Raw genomic sequence first — 20,534 nt, 5'->3', positions numbered from 1 at the left:
CTTTTCATACAGAAAAGCAGCATTAGTCTTCTGACATGCATCTTTCCCTCTGTGCTCTAAGAAAAAGGCTTTTATCAGCAAACTTTCTTTCTGACTGTAATATGCAAGTAGACTGGGAGAGTTTTTAGGAACTTCCTTTAATTTTTCTGTCAGGTACCTGGTTTGTTCAGATCCTAGTATGGAGTGGCAGATGGAGGCAGAATGGATTTAGAGCTGTTTGTTTCAGATGAGCAGTCACACACCTGTGGTTACATCTGTGTTGGATGTGCCTCTCCCCAGGCACTAAATGCTTCAGGGCTCTAGGGAAAGGACAAACCAAGGCTGTGGAATACTCCTGCTGCTTTTTTCTTGCTTTCCTGCAAGAAAACGAGTCCAAGGTTCTCACAGAGGGACTCAGGAGAGCTAAGTGCCAAAACTAATCATGACACCCCCCTCTCTTTTACCAGGAGAGAGCTTGTGTATGTGATCTGCTAGGGAAGAAGTGAAGAACAGAGTAACTGCAAGGGTTTATACTATGGTTGTCAAGAAAAGGGAAGCCACACGCATGAGGGGAGGTGGGATAGTTCTGATACAAAATGGATGTCATCAGACACCCATTAAATTGTTTCTAAGGTAGCAGCAGATGAATCTTTTAGCCTGATACCGTGAGAGACAAGGACCTAGACCTTCCATTGGGATGAATAAGGTGAGACCTCAATGGTTCCACAGAATCAGGACTTCTGTTGTTACATGGGATTACGTGGTTATGATGCCCTGTTTTGGGTTTGATTGTAATTTATTACTGGGTGACTTAAAATTGGAGAGCTTTTCTGGGAGAGGTATGTGGAGTGGGAAGAAAAGGTAAGATTAAAAAAGGAGGGGAGGAGAGAATGAGGCAAATATTCTGTAAAGGTTAAACTACTTGCAGAGGCAGCCAAGGTGGGAACAAAAGGGAAAGCATCAGAGGGTAAGCAGCAAAGCATAGGGTTAAGGGCAGAATTGTAGATATGATGGCCCAGTAACTTACCTCTGTATCATCCTCTTCATGTTAGAAATGATCCTGGGAAGCCAAGCTGTGTTTCAGAGGCAAGATGTGATTCAAACACTGCTTTGATTGTGACCCCTAAGGCAAAGGTAGATATGACCTTCCTAAAGTTTTGCTTACACAGATGAGGATGAGCACAAAATCCCAGAGAGAACTGTGCATTCATCTCGTGAGGACTGAGGTAGTTGAATCTCACACAGCATGAAGCTGTGATAGCAGTACCTCCCTTCCACGTAACAGCATAGGTTTGGATACACATATGTTGTCCATCTGAACTGTCCACACCAGGGTTTGTTTTCCTACCTTTTAACACATTGTGTTCTCAAATATTTCAGTTACTCATGCATTGGTTGTAGATAAATAGTCCCTATTATTCCGTTCCTTAGTAAAGTGTTATCAATTATCTCCACATAGGAGTGAATGGTGGATTTATCTGGATCATTTTCCATGGTGCTACATGGAATAGAGAGGAGGTAGGTATTGTACCTGTTGGAGTATAGATCTTGGAAAGGGCACAGTGAAGTGTCTCACAAGAAAGTGTGAATAGGACATGCAGAAGAAAATCTGGGTCTGAAGAGATGATTAGTGAGGTTCTTTAAGATCTGATATGGATATTACTATTTAATATCTTATTTAATAACAGTGTCAGGAAAAAATAGGAGTATGAGAGTAAAATTTGCTGACCACACAAGCTAGGAACATGTCTTAAATACAGAAACAGATTGCAACATCAGACAGATTTTCATGGACTGGCGATAGTACAGATAGAAAAGACATGTTGTGGGAATGTGTAACAAATTTCTGCCTACACTATTGGGCACATAGTAAAGGAGAAGTATTAGTATGTTGACTATGTGTGGTATCATCAAAACTAGAAGTGAGAGAAGCCTTGTAAAAAGAAATTCCAGGATAGAGTAAAAGCTGTATGTGCCATAAACTGGAATAACATTTGTGTCACTGCATAAAAGATTGGTAAAACCAAATTTTGTATTTTATTTTGATCGCCCAAATGCAAAAAGAAATAATTCAAGTGGAACAGGTGTGGGCAATAGCTACTAGGAGGATCAGGGAAATAGATAACCTGTTGTACAGAGGAAGAGCAGTGAGCCCTGGCTTGCCTGGCCCCCATTTGAAAGTTGCTGTCCTTTCTACAAGTGTTTTTGTAAACGCAGAAGAGAGAGGTTATAGTGTGTGTTTTTCTCTGGTGGCATTGTAGGTTTAACCATTTTCTGCTTCTGTTCCAACCCTGTGCCATGCCCTTGCCCTCAGGCAGCAGAGCTGTCTCTGAGAGCTCTGAGGACCAAGGGAGCAGATGAAGGTCAAGCCTGGCCATGGACAGCTTGGGGCCAAAGGGAGCACTGGTAGCTGCTTATTGAGATGGCACTGCCATTGCATCCCTTAGAGCAACTCAGGTTCTCAGTCCACCAGGGAGCAGGGGAATTAAACTCCATACATACAGACACCCACAGCAGTCTTAAAATGGAACTCAAACTGTATCTGTGCACCTCTGGGATGGGATGATGGGAAGGTATTCTTGAGTTAGACATACAGTAATTCATCCAATGAGTCCCACTTATCTTTGTTTTAAAAATTCTGGAACGTGACCACCTTATTTCCCTGCAAATTATGTCTTTAGAGTTCACAAAACAGTGGTAAACTGGTTAGCTCATTTGTTCCCTTCCCTCCTGTCAGAAGTACAAGGAAAAATTAGATATAAATTGGTATTTGAAGTTCAGAGGAAGTTTCTGTGAACTCTAATGGTGTTTGAACTCACTGACTGCTGTATGAAGTGATGCAATTTTTAAACTTTATTTGAAATGAATACAAATATTGCAGTGCTTTGTATCTTTAGCTACATTTTACTCAGTAAAAAGGTGTTCAGATCAGTGCAATTCAGGTATGTCAGAAGTCTCATGCTTGCTGCTGGCATGTGCCACTTTCTGCTGTGGTAAACAAGAGGAGACGACTGTTTACTTTTCAAAACAGAAACAGGAAAGTGTGTTCTAGTATTTTCCCCTACTTTAAGTCCATTGCCAGTTTAACCTGGGTTTCCGTGCCCTACTTAGTGTTTCCCCTAGTGATTTTCATTGGGAATATCAAGCATTCATTTACATTCAATGTGTTTTAATGCATATCAAAAGGAACTCATTAATGGTATCAAATATGAAATACTAAAGTATCATTAATGCATCAACACTGGATCCAGTTCCTTAAGTGTACTGTGAAATTCAGAGGAAGCAGTTTGAGGACCTTACTCAAAACCAACATATGTGATCTTTTTTTTTTATTTATTTATTTCCAGTGCTGAAGGCACAATAAGTTTGCAGAAAAATGTGGCCCTTGGAAGGAAGGTGATAGGTGAAAGATGGTAGCTTGGCTTTGTGTGTGTGTGCCTGAGTTTGATTGTTCTATAACAAACAGAACCAGACAAATACATTTTGCAGGACTGAGTTTAGTTACGTAGATAGTGAGGCAGGGATTAATGCCACAGTGTCATATTTTTCTCACGTATGCTGTGTTTTTGTTTTTGTTTGCTTCCAACTGCAATCTAATTATTTATATAACTTTGACTTTTTTTTATTTAAAGCATGTAGGGTTGGCTGTTCAGTGGTTCTGCTGCTTCCACAATATCATGCCTAAATTTGCTGGTACCTTGTCTGTAGCTATATGCTTGCCTGCATCTCCAAATTTTTCCTGCCCTTCTGTAGCAGGTACATGAGCCCTTGCTGTGTATGTAGTTTTAGAGTTGCTGAATGCTTGTTAGTGGTCACCTGGGCTGTCGCTTCTTGATCTCATTCACCTTGTGGTTTTGGTCTGAAAGTCACAGACCTGCTGACACACTGGAAAGCTTTTCTGCTCTGTGATGGGGTGTACCTGCAAAAATAGCTTAGCCATAGGACTTAGGTGGAAGAAGATGTGGTGGTACAAGGGCAGTTCTGTAAACTCCTCTGAGTGCTGGAGACACAAGGTTGTGACTCTAGGGCACAGCTTGGGCAGTGGAACTGTAAACTCCTCTGAGTGCTGGAGACACCAGGTTGTGACTCTAGGGCACAGCCTGGGCAGTGGAACATATGTTGTTGCACTGTGGGGACTGAAAACAAGCAGCAGAAAACCCCACGTAGAGTGAGAATGACAATGACTTCTGTGAACTGGTGTGTTTCCGTGCGTGAGGATGTCTCCCCTGGGGTCTGCTGGTGACTTTTATCGTAAACAGTACCACACAGCTGAGCTGGTGCTTGCCAGGCAGACCTAAGCCACAGAAAACTAAATTCTCACTTCTTGGTGAACCAGATGGGTCAAGTCTGCAGCCTGATGGGTCTCTGTCCCTCAGCCTGCTGATTGCAGGCTGCTAATATGGGTCTGTGCTGTAGAGACAAAATGGGTATATATTCCAGAGAAGATCCAGGTGGACTAAACCAGTGAAATTTTTAAATAAATGTTTTCTGCCATTTAGTTATTGAATTTTATCCATCTGAAAATGTGTCGAATAAATCATAGTGATCTAAATTGATAAATGCTGATCTTTTAATATCAGTATAGCTAAGAGATGTTACTGAATCATACCAGAACTTAGATCCTAAAATAGAGAGACTTAAAACTCATCTCTAGTGTTAAGTGGAAATATTTTATCTGTTTTCTGGTTTTGTTGTTTTGGGTTTCTTTTTAAAGAGTTTTCTTATAGCTACCAGAAGATTCTTTGATTTAGAAAAAAACATATTGTTTGGTATTTTAAAAAAAAGACACTTCATGAGGATTAAAAATTAAATATTACATGAAAATGTACACAGTTTTATTTCTCCTTCTGATAGTTCAGGAAACAAACCCAAAAATTATAATGCAAAAAAATATTTAAGTTTCAGTTTTTCAGAAAAATATGCCTATAAATTGTAATCTCCTCCAAACAGGTGCTCTGAGCTGTTGTGCTCTATGAGCATTGAAGCAGACAGAACTTTCCCTTTTTTTGGTAATAACTCAATGGATGCAAGTCAGCAGCATGAAGTATTAAAACTGTATTTTTGCCACTCTTTAGTGCCATAAGATCTTGTTTCTTTAAAATAAAAACAATAGGAGTTTTTGCAATGAAAACAGCATTTTTATTTATAGCACATTTATAAACATAGCTTTGAACTTTTTAGCATGCAAACTCAGCTAACAGTCTGGGGCACCAGAAGATAGGAATTTCCATCACTTAGAGTGACTCAGAGCACACACCAATTTCTTCAAAGTGCAGTGGGACAAAATAATTCAGCTTTTCAGCTTTTGGGGTGAGTTATTGGGTTCATCTCAAGGGTGAAAAGGGTGTTCAAACAGGCAATTAACTTACCAGTTTAGGTTAAAGCTTTGGTTTGCTTCTTTGAGGAGTATGTAATCTGGGCCCTGGGTAGTTACTTCTTTAGCATAAATGAACACATCAAGTATGAAATTTTATGTGTTCTTGTTTTTGCAAAGAAACTGATCTCATGGTAACATGGTATATACGCCAAGTGCAACAGAATATGTGCTCACAAGTGAAGACTTCATGATCAAAAGAAAGTGAGAGATACGTGTTACATTTTTTTAAATGACATTGTTTTAAAGTCCTTTTTCTCTACTCCCATTAACAAGTTAGTCCCTTTCATTACAAACATTAACAGGCTGTACTTAATGTAGTTTATGTACTTTATCATCTTGTTTTCTGGTGCCCTGTAACTAACTTTTGATGTATGAGGCTCTGGTGTTACCTTTCAAGCTATCCTAGTGTGATGTATTGAATGAAAGATGCAATATTCATTCCCACAGACACTTTGCTTTTGGTTTATTAACCTCTTGGCTTCTGGACTGTGGTGACTGGGCTTCCCAGAAGTTAGGAATATTATAAATAAACTCAGAGAAGGAGGCAAGCAGCTACTTTTATAGCTCTTGTCTTCATGCAGTTAAGGTATTAAACACAACTCCCTGTAGAGCACTACACAAACTCTCTAGTAACCTTAGCTACCCTATGCTGAGTTCATTTATTAACTTAACATTTTTACCTCTGAAGAACACATTTCTGACCTGTCATTAATTTCTTACCTGTCTCAAAAACGTGATAATTTTTCTTCAAACCTTGCCTGCTGGGGTTCATGTGATTGACTGTATCTTTAGGTTTTTTTCTTCAGAAAAATACATATAATCTTTTTTATCTTCTCAATGACAGAAAACTGTGGTGTGGATGGTAAATATTCTGATTAGAAAGAAAACAGAGGGTACTGCTCTCTCTATCATGATCTTGGGGTGGGAGGTATGAATGAATGTAGTCTGCAGCATTTTTGGTTGCCTATGAAAACAGATGTCCCAGATAATAGACTGTTGAAATAGATAATAGTGAATTAGAGCTAGTGAATGGGAGTGAGTACTGACCAGTGCATATTGCTTTAAGCATTATCATTGTGCCTGATGTAGTTGAGTTGGCACTCCATGAGTGCTGGCAAAGCCTGGACTGTATGCAAGAAAACATCATGCTGTCACCCAGAAAATTACAGATTTTAGCCACAGAGAAGAGCCCTGTCTCTCCTTGTAAGCTGCATCCTTACTGTGTGCCTTGGGCATTAGCTCTTCCCTGGCCATACAGGGATGCTTCCTGAGCTGGAAGTGGGCCTTGCCCACAGATAGAGGTGTTTACCACTAGCAAGAACAGGACAGAAAATACTGAACAGATGAAATACTTTAATTTTCCACTGTTTTGTCTATATCACTTAGGTCTGTTCCTTTAAATACAGGAGTCAAATTATAAATGAACCTGTAGTTCTTTTCCACTCAAGTGGAAAATATGTTATTGTCTGTTTCTATGAATCCATTTAAAGCTGCTTACTCTTCTTTTCCATAGCTGCCTTCTGACTCTACTGCTGTTATCCAGCTTTTTACTGCCCTTCCCCAAACTCCTTCTACTCCCCTCCTCCCAGACACTGATGTGAAAGGAGGCTAGATTGTCACAGCAGTAAAGCCAGGCTGTTTGGAGGCTGAAAGTGGCTTCACACTAGTGACAGGCACACTCTGCCAGCCCAGCCCAGAGTGGAAGGGACCCTGCAGAAGGAAATCCCTGGGGGAGTGGGAGGCCTGTGCTGAGACCCATTTCAAAGGTGGTGCAGCTTCCTTTGTGCTGCTGTCCCTGGCACCCCCCTGTTTGTGAGAGGGGAGGCAGGAGGCTCTCCTGCAAGCAGGCAAAGCAGGGCAGGTGTCTGCCTTCCATACTGACCTCTTTTTCCTTTCATGTCTGTCTCTGCCTGACTGAAAGTCACTGGTGTTTCACGGGTGATTTGTTCGACTGAGCGTTCTCCCTGCTCTGGTCTGTAACCCTCCAAGGTGATGAGAAGAAATGGTGTGTAGGTATGTCTATATATACACATAGACATGGATACACCACATACCCCTCATATACATTTTTGTATATGTATGTGTATATACATATATATGTGGTATTGCATGTATGTTTATGTGAAAGGGAAAGACAGTGAACACATTGTACGTAAGTGACAGAAAATCACAATGACTGAACCAAAAACTTTGAGGTGCTCATTTAAACTGAATAATATCTCTGATTTAGCCAAATCCTGCAGCTCTGGAAGGGAAGGTGGCAACCAAGTAGAATCCTATTATATCTCAGTATTTCTTTCAGTGTGTCTGTCACTGACTTATCAATAGTCACTTCAGGAGCAGAATGCTCTGAGGCAACATAAATGCAAAATAACTGGGAAGAGGCAAAGACAGTGTTGTTGAATTGAAGATGTTTATCAAAAGTTCAGTATTGATTTTTATTTGGATTATTTCAACTCCACCACAGGTTTGGAATGGAGTGGCATAATCTTCATGAATAAGTGGAAAACCTTCAGATACAAATATTTTGATGCCTTTACTTTTCTGACTGCAGCTAATACCACACATTCTAAAATGTCTGTGAGCAGTGCGATATTTTGTAGTTACCTAGAATTTGTATTTCTAATGAAAAAATACAGCCTAACCTCGTAACTTGAAGCTAAACCTCTGGATGTTTATTCTGCCTTCTGAGTAACAGAAGCTCTGTTTTGTCGCTTGCTCATGGGAACCAGTATAGTATATTCCAGAGAGCACAAACAGGGCTTTTTTTGCCCTTTAACATAGTAAATTGACTTATTTTTCCCTAAATCTAGAAAGCCAGTTATTCAGATTGAAACTTTCCAGTTGCTCATTATGAAGAAGTGGGAGTTGGCAAGAAATATTCAGAAAATTCAAATGCTTCTATTCGTGGTGCCTCTTATAAAAGAGGAGAGAGAATTTGTGTATCAGTTGTTACTCTGTATGGATATGAATTTGTTTTCTGCTCTGGCAATTTCAATTCCAGAAGTCAAAGCTGCCTTCTGAAAAAAGATCCGTATTTTGTCTTTTATTAAAAAAAAAAAAAAAAAAAAGAGAAAATCAACCTTGTCGCCTTCCCTTTCTGCCTTAGTCTGTCTGGCAGCATTTGCCCTGTTGCACCCTGAGTCTGGCTCCACAGCACAAGACCATTTAGTGTTTGGGTTTTTTTCTCCAAGCTCCCAAGATGTGCTGAGAGCCAAATTTTTCAGCTCAGGCAGCAGAGGTCCAGACATTCTATACCGAGACATTTGGTTCTTTCTACTGAGCAATCCAGGCATGTCTCATTTTGTAGATGAATGCAATAACTTTTGCAAAGACAGCATGTTTTGAAAGCAAACAAACCACCCCCTGCCACCACCATCTTGCTTAAAAAAACCAAAGTGGTTGGTGTATAAGAATGCGTCACGCATGTATTGCCTTGAGGGTGTCAAAAAGGGCTTTCTTTGGAGCCTGATACTTCAAAGGAAAACCAGTCCCTGTGCATGCTGTGTAATGGGGTTGGCACTATGCCTGTTTGGTTGGCTGACAACCTATGCAGACTTTCTCCAAGGTCTGACACGTAGCAGAGGTGGGATCCTGATCCTAGAAGTTTCTGCTGCTTCTTGCATCAGTGGGGTCACCTGTCTGATTGCTCACGGTGTTTCTCAGAGGATTGCTTGCTTGCTTAAGCTCCCAAGGTTGGGAAAAGGATGCCTGTAACCCAGATTTAAGGTGTTGCCCTGTTCTAGTTAAGCACCTTTTTTTTTATGCCTTCCTGTAAAAAAAGGAGTCTGAAGAGCCCTGAGATTATAAAGCCCTCTCCTACACTTGCTTTATTTTGAGGTAACAACTTCTATCTCAGTTACAGCAGCTCTCAGCAGCTTTGAACAAGTGCTTTCTCAGATGCACCTGGTATGGCCTGTCTTAGCTAACAGGACTCTCAGATGTGTGTTTGCTGGGGCGGGTGTGTAGGGGGTAGATGTATATCTGTCTAAGAGAAGCGTAGTGTCTCACTTTGAGGCTTTGAAGGCTTTGGGGCGTGCATGAGTGAGGGACCATGAGCTCTGTTTTACTGCTGCAGCTTATAAGTGAAAGGGACTTGGTGGGCATGGATATTGCTGTTGCTGTCACACAAGCAAGCGCAGCCCCCGTGACTCTCTCAGAGCATGGGAACAAATCTGTGTGTAAAAAGGATGTTCAAGCCATTTCATAACCAGCTTCATAGTCAGGTCTTGGAAATACTGTAAGGTCTCCCAGAAGTCAGTTGTTCTGAACAAGGAAGAAAGGTTGAAGAGAAGGAAAAGGAAAAAATAAGCAATGACCTTAGGGGTATTAACCTGATCCAAGAGCCAGAGGATGGAGATTTCCGACAGAAGAAGTCAGCCTGTCTGGTGGCAATGAGGCACAGAGCAGCAGGGCGTGCAGTGCTGAGGTGAGCAGGTGCAGGGGGCAGCTTTCCTCTGTCACTGACCCTCTGTTCTGCCCATGGGCAGCCAAAAGTAAACCAGAAAAATCACAGGGGATCTGCCAGGTAAACAGCTCCTGAGGAGCTCCTGCAATGGCCTGGCTGGCCTGGAACTGGTTCTGTGCAGCATGCAGGGACAGCTGCTCCCTGTGGTAAGTGATGGGGGATTTTCTGAGGCTGCACTGGGATGCAACAGCAAGGTGGTGTAGCAAGAAAATACATTTGTTTTTCTGAGTGTATGGCATCAAGCTCTGATTTGTATGGTCCACGCTGGAACACAGATCTGATCCTTTCTGATCAAAGTGTGGCATAACAATATAAAATAAGGGCAAAGATAAGTCATATAATATCTACAGTACAGTATAGTATCTACGGAGAGAAGCTTATTGTTACCAAAATCTGATAAAAGGACAATTAGTGGTTGGGATGGAAAGCCATAACGTAGAGGTGAGACAGTTGGGTAGGTTGTAAGAAATGTGATTTATCTGTCTGTAAAGGACAATGAAGTAGTACTTAACTATGACTATAAAGCCATTATTAAAACCAGCCTGGAGAGTGTCTAGTGTGCAATGCCTAGGGGGGCAGCAAGCATAAAAGAGTGTCCTTGGCTGATGTCATGGCTCCATGTTTTCTGTTCTTCTCTGAACTATCCTGATCAGCACTGAGAAGGTCATTAAATTGCAAGTACGTTTTTGTGCTTAGCAGTCTGTTTTGTCTAACTTGTCACAGCACAAGGTAATTTTAAAAACAGGACAAACACTGACCAGTCCAGCAGTAACTACAGAAAATAATTCAGTCTATCAGTAACTATAGAAAACAATTCAATGACATAATTTTAATTGTTTTCCACCATTAAAATTGTCTGCGTAAAAGGCGCTTTCTTGGCCTTTTGACAAGTACTCAGGAAGTTTGTGCATCAGTTGTCTGAGTAGGATCATTCTGATTTCAGCACATCATAATCACCTCAATGCTTGTGCTATAGATTTCAATTCCTGTGTAACCTAATAAGGTTAAAAAGTGTACCTTTACATAAAGTCAGGCATGGTTTTGCAGAAACTGCTCAGGTTCTACTCTTTTGACTTAGTGGTGCATTGTGATTTGAGGAACTTGGACAAAAATGACTGGGAGAGTGAATGCCGAAGTCTCCATAATATTGCATAATATTGTGGGAACGATTTCTTTCAATTTTACACTTCTGCTCAATAACAGAATTAAAATACAATTCCTGACTGAAAATAAGTATATTAATTTTGCTTCATCAGTTTAAAAGAGAGTAATCAGTGAAGAAAATGGCTATACATTTTTTCCATGAAAATGCTTCTGTCATCAACCACACTAGGATAAACACATAGCATTTCTGTGGAAATTAGTTGAGTCAGACAGGGTTTGTGGAAGTCAGGAGTTCATAAGTTGACCCACATGTGTTTATAACTTTATTTAGAGCTTTTATTATTGATTTCAATGCTGATAGGTACCCTCCTGGATGCTAAAATTTAAGCTACCCATATGCCTGTATAACTTGACCTATCTGAGTCTGCAGAAGAAGAATGTGTTCCTGATTAGAACTCGTCTGTATGCAAACAGACAACTGTACTCCCTTCACTAGAATTGCAGTAGTCTGCCAAGATAAATTCAAATTACGTAGTTTTTGTTTTTAAAGCATAATTTACTGACACTTCTTGAAAAAATGAGAGCACAACTAACTTTGAAATATGTTTTTTTTCAATATCTTAATTATACATTTGTGCCTTGCATTACAAATTGGTCATGCATGAATTCTAATCATGCCTGATATCTGATATCAGGTTATTCTGCAGATAGCATAACCAGCTGCTGGATTTAATCTCTTAAAAGCTGCAGAAATACTAATCTCCAAACATCCTATCTAGAGGGTATTTCTATGTCGCAGTCAGTAGAGAATTTTAAGTGAAGCAGGATGATTCTTTATTTAGCTTTACCTAGATTAAAAACAGCACCATGAAACTCATTTGATTGCTCCTCCTAAAGAGTACATATTAATTTTGCATAGGATTAAGGGGTTTTTTTGCCTTAAATACCAGCATTATACCAGTGCTAGAAACATGACAGGGAAAAGAGAAGAAATATTACTTCCTTGCAGGTAAACTATGTCTTTAAAAAGACCATCAGGTTTGGATCACCAATTATTACCGTGGTAATAAAATAACTGGACAGACACTTTCTCTGTCCCAGCTGGTCAGACTTTTCCAGGGACTTCAACTATTCCGATAAACTCGAGACCAAGGCAGAGAAGAGTGGGGCACTGGAGGAGAACAGGACTTATAGCAGAGAAATTTGCTTTGAGAGGGCTTAGGCACTAGTTTCGTAAAATAAGATTATCTAAGGTCTGTGCAATTTTGATTATTATTTCTCTATTTAAATTTTATTCATGTTTTTTTTCCCCACACATGAAATGCAATGTGCCTGTTTCATTGAAGAAAAATGTTTGCTTTACAGCCGTATCTACATCTGTGTGCATGCATTTAATTTAGATAAAAATCCACTATGTGACAGTGATTGCCATTGTATTTGATAAATTTCATGTGACTGTATGGAATTTGTTAGGTCATGACTTTTTTTTGTCACGTCAAAGCAGAAAATTGACTGAGGACAAATACATAGTGAATTTTTCTCCATCGTGTATTGTGAGTTAGTTTTATATACTAAACAGTATCAGGTAGAGCAGCTTACAGAGCCAGAGTTCTTCTGCCTCATGCACATGGATTTTTCCTTTAGACCTCTGTATTTTGTGCACGTGCCGTGCTCTTCTTCAGCGAAAATGTTTGGAGAGTTAAATACATACATTTTCTCCTGTGCAATGAGCTGAACCATCTGGTCCTTGCTGGTTTTTTTGCCTTGTAGTAAATCATTCTGATGTAACTCTTGCAGTGGACTCAGAGTCAACCATTGCTAATTTCTGTCAATAAAATAGAAGTACAACTTTGGGATGTACTTCTAGAAAAATAATGCTGTTTAAATTGAAGGGTTCAGAGACAACTGGTTTTTTTGCTGACTTCTGATGTGTAGGCATGTGGAAATGAATTGGGGAAGAACAAACTGTCAGGTTACTCTGAAAGCAGCGTAGAACACAGCAAATCTAAACAGGAATGAGAAGTTTTATTTTCTAGAAAAAATACTGTAGCGTTATACTCCCTCGGCTTATGTTTGTTACAGTAAGTAAAGATTTCTGGTAGTATGAATATTGTGATAGCAAAAACACTTCTATCTTTTAATTACTGTCACTCCTTGTTTCTTGCACATCTTTGAAGGTGTGTGAAGCTTTGGGGCTAAACCTATTCTCATTGAATTAAATGGCCTGGGCTAATTTCTGTTGAGATCAACAGTGTGAAGAATGAACTCACCCCATTACAGAATCTGGTCTTTGGTGAGAAGAGAACCAGGCCATTTATTGACATTCAACTTGTGTTTCTTCCTCCATTTGGATGTCATGAATGTCAGTATAATCCACTTGGGACGTATCTGTTTGAATAGCATTACTTTTCTTGTCTGTAATAACAGGACAACGTCTCCAAACAGTTTTCAAGGGATAAATTGAAATAATTGATACACATCTAATGGCTAATTTTGGGCAACACTTTGCTTAATGGGATTAATTCCAGGCTTGCATATTCAAGAAGTTCATGGAGGCACAGATGAGACCACTGCAGAGCATCTCGACGTAGTATTTGTCCCTAGTACTTTCTCTCTTCCCCTCTATGAAATACACACCAAGTCCAGCTGTGAATGAATTATGGATTAATCAAAGCTGATCTCAGAAAAGCATTTGTATTATGGGAGGAGTGCATTTTGCTCTCTACAAGCCCAGGCATTATCTGGGCAGACCAGTTTTGTGTTACGTATTTTAGGTAGTACAAAGTACAATAAATGATTCCGTGGCAAGAAGAAATTGTAACGGGTTGAAGCAGAAGAAATATTTTCATAGAGAGTACACAGCAAAAGTAATTGAAATGCTAAGGATCCTTTTTGCATTTAGGAGAAAATTTATTTTCTGTGGACATTTGATTACTTGGCAATTTTTCACCCCATCCAAGAGTCCTGTGGCTGCACTTTCCAACACTGTGCTTTGAATAAAGCTTACCTAAGCTCCCAGTGCTATGAAAAATGGAGCTCGTATAAATTTTCTTTGCATTCTAACTCCATCTCAACTGCACATAGAAAGCAAACAAATGCAGTTTCCATGCAGCCTTTTTATCTCTCTGCACATCTCAGAGGCTTCCCGATAAGGCTTTTTGTGGGGAGAGAGGGGATGTTTAAAGTAAACAGAATTTCAAAATTTTCATCCATTTTAGAAGCAGCATTAAAGACCTTAAAAGGAACATGTTTCATGAGATTGACAAGCAATTAGATGAGCACAGCGATAGTGCAGTGCATGAGTCTACACTTATAAAATTAGCCAGAATGAGAAAAAATCGGACAACATAATATCCCATCTTAAGTGGCTGCTACAGAGAGGTGCTCTAAAACTCAAAGGCATGAATGGAGTTGTTCTGTAAATGATATCTGGTAAGTGGCTCAGAGGTACATGTCTACATTAAGATGCAAAGAATAAGTACTCGGAATCTAAATCCTCTAGAAAGAGCTATGACATTCCTCCAGCAAAACAAAATGAAACTAAATCCAGCCATAAGCAACAAGATGGGATTTCTGTGGGCAGGTTTTCTGGAAAATCTTTTCACAAAAAATCCTCAAGAAAAACCAATAGGGTAAATTTAGTGCAGAGGATAACAAATTTAAATAGCTCATAATAGCTCATCTTTCCAGGTTTCCAATATATATATATATATATTGGTTACTGGAATTAACTTGATAAATTTTAATATTAGTTGCATGATGTGTAAGTGTGGGTAAATCATAATTGTTTCATCTCAGTTGCAAACACTAAGGTAGGAAGGTTCGAACTTGCACTGTAAATGTAAAGGAAATTTTCTTTGTGATGAGATATTGGGGTCCTTTTTCTTGTTGTTGTGCTCTCCATGAGCCTGTGCCTCCCCAGAGAAGCAATTAAGAAGGTACTGGCTTCTAGTCTGAAATTTTGAGAGCACTTCAATAATTTTGGCTGTTAACATATTAATTTTGTTATCTTATGGGTGGCAAAATAAAGGTATTGTGTAGTCATTAATGATAAGGAAATTATTTCCTCTTATTTCCCACACACAGGAATGTATTGTTTTTTAACAGTCTTTAATTGGGTCAAAATTTATATATACACTCTTCATATTTGCCATTTCCTACCTGTGTATGAGAAGGTATGTTTCAAAATACAGCCTTTTTTCTCCCTTATCCTGTAATACCATCTGAGAACAGGTTTTCTAAAACTGGGTGTAGTCCCTCAGGTGGCTTGTAATAAAATCACTTGACAGAGCAGCACAGACTTCAGCAATGAGGTGTTAATGAGGATAAATAAACCCATGCCCCTGTGCCCTACTTGCAGATCCATGACCAAAGCCCTTTCTCTTTAGCAGTATTTTACTTTGCCATAAAATTTTAGCTGTGTAGTTGCTACATGCTGTGAAACTCTGAACACCCCCAAACTAGAGGAAGAACATTTTGGAAGTGGAAGAAGCAATTCCTTCTTTTCAAAACTGGAATTTGTGAGGGTCTGTGGAGTTAGGGTTTGTTCTGAGACCCTTTGCTGAATGACTCAGTTGAGGACCCAGGCAAGGTTTGTTGTGATATTTCCATTTTGTGATATCTTGTCCAATGGCTCTTTTTTTTTTATGAGGCCTGTGAAATGCTTCATGTGTTGTTTCCAGAGTCGAATATTCCCCAATGGTCTTATTATTATTGCTAAGCTTTAGTGAGCAATGCCACAAAAAGAATATGCAGGGAATTAATATTAAACCCTTAATCGACATTTCTCTTTACCTGGTATGTAACTGCTGTTTCCTGGGGTTTTTTTTTCTCTGCATCTGCTAGCAGAGGCAGGACATGACATGCATGGCTCTCCACTAAGTGGTTCAGTAGCAGGGGGCTGCTCTAAAACCTCTCCCTGCCCGATGTGTGTAGCTACTACAACACGTAGAGCCTCAGCCGTTGGGGCCGGTATAACCTTCTTCCTGCCTGATAACCTGAGGCTGCCACTGCCTCTGTAAGATGATTTAACTGTTTCTCTGCTTGACAACAAGCTTCACTGGTAATTTTTGCACCCTCAGAAGGCTTCTTGCAAATGGCTGGCTGTACAGGGACTGCAATGAAAACATCTTGAGGCTTTGCAAGACTTAAAATAGTCTAGTCCTACTTGTTCTGCTGGATGGGCTAAAGTAAATCTTGCAACCTCTCCATAGCCTTGCCTGTGTCTACCTTCCTCATGAACCAGTCATGATATTTATCTGCTGAAAAACATTATGTGAGGAATATGTTGAAAGCCTTGGTTTACAGCCACCTGGGCTTTGAAAAATGTCGCTATAGACTTAATCTAAAAAAGAGGATGATTTTCAGTATTGGGGCTTTGAAGCCCTTCCTGCCTGGCTCTTTTGGAACTGGTTAGATCTGGTGCTGTTGGTGAGTTTAAGTGGAAATTCATCCTGGAGAAAGGAAAGGAAAACAGGTTTCATTCCAGTAGGATTAGGTGTGATGAGTGTATGGTCATGGCTTTCACCATATGTCAAGGACAGCTCCTGTAATTGTTCCAGCTTTGGTCCTTGTTGGAGGATTAGGTGTGATGAGTGTATGGTCAGGGCTTTGACCATATGTCAAGGACAGTTCCTGTAATTGTCCCAGCTTTGGTCCTTGCTGACTGCAAGGGAAGGAATTGCTCATGGGATGACTTATCTCTGCCAATATCCTTATAGCTGCAATTCTCCCTGGAGCACCACCACCTTTAGCTTGCATTGTTCTGATAGTCTTCTCACCTTCTCTGCTTGCAGCAGATCAGGGGAGCTGCAGTTGAGCTCAGTCTGAGACCAAACAGTCCTGTTAAGGCTCCTGTTGGGCTCATGCATCTCTGCACTTAGTTTGATAGGAGCTGTGAAATCAGAGCCTCCCTGCTCTGACACTGAGACAAGAAGAAAACACACTGATAAGTCTGTGCTTGCTGACCAACTCTGAATATTTTGTGAATGGATATTTCTATTACTTTATTAACCAGCTAGTAGAAAGCCATTTCCTACCAATAGTGATAGCTAGCATAAGCTTACTGACTTTTGCCTAAGGGAGAGGGGAAGCCTTCAAAGTCTGACTGGGAACCGTTCTTCATGTTATCAGTGTATTGATTCCTGGAGCCATCAGCAGTGAGCTAGCTGCAAGCTGTTTATCATAACCTTGCTTCCACTGCTTTCTGTAGAGTCTGACTTAAAAGTGCTAATTTAAAGTGTTTAGGGAAATGTCTGCCACGTCTGTGAGGTGCTCACTGAACAGAGAAACACATCTGATTGTGATCAACAGCATCTTGTGTCTGACTTAGTGTCTCTTTCTTCTGCCTTGCAGTGTGTAGTCTCTTTGGGATTCCTGGTGAGCCAAGATGTGTAGACTGAATTCTTTTAAGTAGTCCCCCTTTTAAGTAGTGTGCATTGGGCTGTAGAAGCTAAACATGAAAAGGTCACCTGATAATAAATCACTCTGGGGTGAATTACTGCTGTGGGACAGAATTGGTAGGGGAAAGGATGGGCTAAGTGACCTAGAAACAAACATGTGATTAATAGAAGTCTTGCCTCTTGGTACACTTAACACCAGATTGGATTAGACAATGGAAAATTTACAGCAGGGGAACATCTTTTGCATTAACTAGATTAAACTCCTGCTATCCCTGATGATGATGAGTCTAGTAAAAGCACATGTCTAATCCAAAACCTCTACAGGAGCTGAAAGACTTGTATGGCTTGCATCTGTCACCTGAGCGTGTTGGCTATCCAGGTTCTGCAATCACCCTACATGTGGTTTGCTGTCTGTAGGAGGCAATATCAGGTTTGCTTCAGGAAAGCCCTTTGCACCAAGTTCTTGCAAAACTGAGAAGTGAAAGCAATTGCTTTTTCTGAGAATGACTGACTGTTTTGATGAAGCAAGGAGTCCCCTTCCAGACATGAGCAAGGCACTCCCTCCCTTTCTGTTTCTGACGAGGCTCTGGAAGGATTTGGAGGCTGGAAATTGCCATATTTAATTATATATTCAAAGTTATTCTTCTTCACCTTCAGACTGAAAAGGGAGATCATGTTTTTTTTTTTTGTACATGTTAGTTCCTCTTCCCACAAATCAAAGAGCAGTTTGAGGTCTATCTGTCTTGCTCCTGTTACAGTACCCTAGACTTTTTATTAGAGTCTTTATGATGTGCTAGGAAAATTATAGAATGGTTTGGTTTGGAAGGGACCTTAAAGGCCATCTAGTTCCAACCCCCCTGCCATGGGCAGGGACACCAATGTTTGGCCTTTTGTGGCATTATAATGTTTTCCTTCTTTTGAATCAATTTCTTCGCAAATAAAGCAGAAGGAAACCTGGATCATTTGAACTTTATGATAGTGCTTCCCTGAAAGGGATCCTGATTATACGGGGCTCATGAGAATCCTAAAGCACCTTAACTTGGCTTCATGTTTCCATAGCACTAACATTCTTTGGCATAAAATGTGGAAGCTAATGACCTAAAATACTCTCCTTTTTAAATGCAGTTATTCTGACTGCCTAACATCTGGTGTTGTAACCTGAATCCTGATCATAGCAGCAGTTTCCTCCTTAGCTTTAAAGGCAAGGACAACAACAAACTGTAATGCTGAACTTCATGGGCATGAGCTGTGCTATTGGCCATGTCGTGTGTCATAAATACATGACGGTGCACTGATGACAAATGCAAGAGTCTTTCTCAGCACTTAAAGAACTGGTGGTGAGAATAAGACAACCCAACCAACACAGTAAATAGTTTTTAGCTTTTTTTTCCCAGGGCAAGTAACTGGTAGGACAAGACAAACCTAAACATTTTTTCAGGCAGCAAGTTCAATGCCATTTCACTGGGGTGGAGTTATTGCACTTTCCTGTGTAAGAGCCTGATGGCTTTTCTTGGGTGTCTTGGTTTTGCAGATACGGAAGTGGGGAAGTTTTATGTTGAAAATGTTATTTGACCTGGCAATTTTAATATTATTTAATAATCAACAGGACTATGTTTAGTCCCTGCATAAGGGAAGGAGCCTCCTGACTTCACGTACTGAGTTTGAAGCAAGGGATGCCTTTCCCTTCATTTATTTCTCTTAACTGGCTACCATGTACCCTGGTATACATGGTAATACATCATGCCTGGTGTAATTCAGGCTTCTTCTCCCCTCAGTTGTTTTTGCTTACATTTTTCCATTAATGTGTCCAGACAATGGCATGGAGGAGCCTATTCCTTCTGTGAGAAAAGAAGGATTTGGCCTCTGCTTCTTCAGTCTTGGAATGTCCCAGGTTTGTTATTTATATCTATGAGTAAAAACCCCATAGAAATAGATAAATATGAATAAACCCCAGGATAGATGCATTCTTTATGAACAAGATTATATTTCATAATTTTAGCTGGCTAACTTCTAGGCATTTAGTCTAGGCTGACTTTCCAGATGCAAGCCTATATACACTTGAAGCACCATGCTGGCTGCTCATATTCTCTCTCCTTTCTGCCCCGAGCCCAGTCAGTTATCAGTTCAGCATCTTGCTTTCAGACAGCAGCAGTGAGGCAAGCTCCATCACACCCATCATCTCCCTGCTCTGACCTCCATTGAAATCAAGAGTCTGGTAGGTGCCTGATGTGTGGTGTGGTGGCAGTGGCACCAGCAGCTGTGAAAGTCTGTCCCTGTGGGGGTCTGGAAACACAAACCTACAGCAAGAGGCTTTTGGAAGATATGAGATAGAAGTGAGGGAAATGCATGCAACGACCTAGAGGCACTCGGATCATGGATCACTGCTGGTGGAAGGCAGTGGCATGTGAGAAATGCTGCCTGCTTCACCCTGGTGTCTGGCAGCTCTTGGTTGTTTGGAGAAGGCACTACAGGGTCTGCTTTTAAACATATTTGTGTGCAACCACAGTTGCATCAATAAATCTCTTTTCATGGGCTTTGCTGAGAAACTCAGTTTTCGAGAAGATAAAATGCTTCATTTATAAATGTGTTACTGAATTTTGGTAACCCCTAAAAGTAAAAGTCTTAAATGAATCACTTAATGAGGGCCATGGGAGAGAGAAAGTTTTATGGTGGGCAGATTTGATCTGAATTCACAAGCAGTTCAGCTTTTACGGTCTGTATTTCTTAAACTATTACCAGGAATCATGGTCTAACTCAATCCAGCTGCACACTAAAAAATGCTGGAGGAAGAAAATCCTGCTAAAAAAAATGTGCCAGCATGTTTCAAGGGTCCAGGCTGTGTTTCAGTGATTCCCTCCAGCAGGTCCCCACTGGTACTGGCTGCACTGAGCTGGCAGTGGGGACCAGCCCTGTGGACTGGACTCTGGCCAGCTGTGGGGTACAGTATTCCTCCACCACCTCATGCTTTAGAGTGGGTTGGACATTTCTGGATGTGAGTTTTGGGACTCCCCAGCTCTCTCTGAGCCTGGAGGTGGGGGTGGCTGGCAGTGCAGCAGGTGAGCAGGTGGGTGAAGGTAAATCTGCAGCCACATGCAGGAAAGCTGGTGCTGGGCCTGAGCTTAGGGCTTGAAACTGCTCTCCGAAACCACAGAGCTCTGGGCAGGTTGCCACGCAGGGCTCTGGGGGTGTGCGCCCACGGCCTCCC

The sequence above is a fragment of the Acanthisitta chloris genome, unplaced genomic scaffold, assembly GCF_000695815.1.
Source record: "Acanthisitta chloris isolate BGI_N310 unplaced genomic scaffold, ASM69581v1 scaffold19509, whole genome shotgun sequence".
Classification (NCBI taxonomy): domain Eukaryota; kingdom Metazoa; phylum Chordata; class Aves; order Passeriformes; family Acanthisittidae; genus Acanthisitta; species Acanthisitta chloris.
Note: the sequence above shows the minus strand (reverse complement) of the source record.